The sequence below is a fragment of the Pieris napi genome, chromosome 6, assembly GCF_905475465.1.
Source record: "Pieris napi chromosome 6, ilPieNapi1.2, whole genome shotgun sequence".
NCBI lineage: Eukaryota > Metazoa > Arthropoda > Insecta > Lepidoptera > Pieridae > Pieris > Pieris napi.
The window spans coordinates 1,636,452-1,639,509 of NC_062239.1; the positions used below are offsets into that span (position 1 = coordinate 1,636,452).

The 3,058-nt window shown below is 33.3% G+C and overlaps 1 long non-coding RNA gene across 1 annotated transcript; it reads left to right on the forward strand.

Annotated features, from left to right (window-relative positions):
• Positions 1–202: 202 nt before the first annotated feature.
• Positions 203–1,808, forward strand: LOC125050376. Its single transcript, XR_007117138.1, has 3 exons — positions 203–343; positions 647–703; positions 1,617–1,808. It is a non-coding gene; the product is annotated as an uncharacterized LOC125050376 (long non-coding RNA).
• The last annotated feature ends 1,250 nt before the right edge of the window (positions 1,809–3,058 follow it).

Genomic DNA, 3,058 nt, shown 5'->3' on the forward strand with positions numbered 1-3,058 from the left:
AAAGGGACTCCTTTTAATGATATATTTTAGTTTATGTTAAGTTTCGTTATTTATTTCAATGTATATTATTTTATTATTTTAAATAAAATATTTATATCTACTGAATTAATAAAAATATAATTATTTATAACGAGAACCAGTTTATTTCCCAATCACCACGTCATTGCATTTCTATTAAATTAGGCTTTTGTTTCAGTTTGCGTGTTTCATAAAGTTACCATCTCATTCTTAGATGGTATGTGTACGAGCTGTGACTCGTTTTTATTCATGATACTAATATTTCGGGTACATACTGCTACAAAAATAATGAATGAAGAACTTAACAAGCTTCTGCATGAAGGAGGTATGTTAATTTATTGCAACTATGGTTATTAACACACCTATGTACAATTTTAACAACCTCGTTGGTCCAGTCCAGACATGTTTGACTTGACATTGCTATTGTATATAAGTACTAGCTGCCCCCGCGAACTACGTTTCTCCTTAATGCCAAGCCAACCTTTTTAGTTCATACCAACAGTTGGTATTTTATTGTAAAAATAATAGTAACATTAAATAATTAAAATAAAGCTGAACAAAGTTCAGAACGATAGTACGTAAAGTGGTTACGAAGTTTATATATTTATTAATAATGTAATTTTTACAGACGTGGACAAAAGGCCAATTTTGCTAAACAATTATATGATTGGCTCTAGTTTTAAAGGTAAATTAAATAATATAAATTACACTTGATTTAAACCCTTTCAGGAAATTTGTATTATTAGTTACATATATTCATACTCAAAAAGCCGGCAGTGCACTCGCGAGCCCTCTGGCATTGAGTGTCCATGGACGGCGGTATCACTTAACATCAGGTGAGCCTCCTGCCCGTTTGCCCCCGTTCTATTAAAAAAAATCATGAAGATTGATATTAAAAATATAATCTATCTTTTGCTATCCTCGCTCAACGAATAAGTATCGCAATACACCGAGGAAATGCTGCCAGCGTTAAAGGCACACTGCCACAGGGAACAAAAGAAAACTATAATAACTATATAACTAATTGATTGTTATAAAAAAAAAATGGTGCGTGTACTTATGTACGCGCGTTCTTTATTTTTTTTAAATATTAAATAATTAATAATAAATATTTATCGTTAATAATTTAACAATAGTTAATATTTAGTATATTATTCAATTATAAATTAATTTTAATAATAATTATTATTTATTATATTATTAATTCAATTTAATAACTAGGTAGGTTTCATAACCTTTTAACTAAGTAACAATAGGTCTTTGTGAAAAAGCATTGCTAAATTTCTTTGAAAAAATAATTAAAACTCCTTTATTTGTTTAAAAGGTACTACAAATGTCATTATGGTCATTCAAAATTCTTGGCATAGCTGCTGACGTCACGCATATTCTATTTCTTTTTACTTGTAGATTGTCTTATTCCCATCTCGCTCGCGCACGCTCGGCGCCCATACTGATAATTTTGTGTCACGGTGCGCGCGCATCGTAAAATTTCACCCTCATAAATTTTTCATAACGCGCCTAATGAAGTATAACTTCAAAAATCGTTTTGCTTTGTAATATTTCAAATAATTATTACATTATAACTATTTAAATTTCAGCCCACAAGTGCAGCCATGGAGCTGAGAAAGTACGCGAACTTTTTAATACCTATATGACAATAAGTGAAGTAATTAAGACAGTGATGGAGACCGGAGAAGTGGGCGTATTTTTATACATTATGTCTAAGCTTGTACGTTTAATGACTAGGGTCTACAACTATGCTCATTGGCATTTTGCGTTCCAAGACGTGGTTTTTGGTAAGTAGGTATAATTAAAGAAATAAATCAATAATGTGGAACCAGCTGCGAACTGAAGTATTTCTGACCCAATTCGACTAGAGGGTCCATCAATAAAAGAGCGTTACAATTCTTAAAATGTCGGCAACACACTCGCGTCCATGCGTGGCATAATCATTTAACTTCAGATGAGCCTCCTGTTCGATGGCCCCTATAAAAAAACTCGTATATTTACGCAGTTTTTTTTCTAGGGGCAAATTATTAATTAGGTGTTAGTATGTGTTCCACGTACCTAACTCGACCTTGTAGATGAATCTAAAGTTGAAGTTTAAATGTCCTAAACAATCCTAGCCATGGAAAAAGTTATTACAATTGCAATAATATCTAAATTACACCCTTTCGCCTCTTTTTGTCAAATTATGTTTACTCATGAAAAGAGACAGATGAGTTCCTCTATTACTACTTTGGTTAATTTTTTATAAAAAAAAAAGTTGGGCTTCATCAATGCGATGCAAATCACCATTACGTCTGTTCAACTAAGTCTCACATGTGATAGTTCAAGCCTTAGCTTAGACAGAGTCGTGACTTGGCGCGAACTATTACTCCCACGTGTGAAAATTCAATACGATTTTGATATACGTTCGGACTTATACCTTTTTAATTTTTAGACTACCACGTCATAATTTCAAGCATCATAGAGATTTTCTGGTGTACACAAGCCGTTGTAAAATTATTTCTTTTTTGCGAGGGGCCTCATCAAATTCACCGCATGGTATGTACCTACGAACCTGACGAAGATGAACTTCCAAACTATTTTCTGCCAATATGGTTTTTATTTAATTTCAGTTATTATAGGATCACAATGTTTGTAGTATCATAAAAAACATTCTCTATGATAACCAAGAAAACAATGCCAATCCCAACCTTTGAGGTTTGGGCCTCAAATGTCTGTCTGAAGCAAACTAGGTGATCAGCTTACTGTGACACACACCGTCTACTTTTTGGGTCTAAAGCCGGATTGCTTCACCGTACGAGCAAGTATAAAAGCGCACATAGACAGAAATTCCATTGGTGCACAACTTTGAACCTACGAGCTCAGGGATAAGAGTGGCTCGATGAAGCTACTAAGCCAATATTTTACTCTCTATAAAAATGTTCAGTTAAGAACAAAAAATTCTAAGGTTCAAATATTTATTCAAGAATGAGTTACCTCTACACATAAATCCCGCATGCAATAGCATTTAAATTTGGCAGTGCCCCGACAC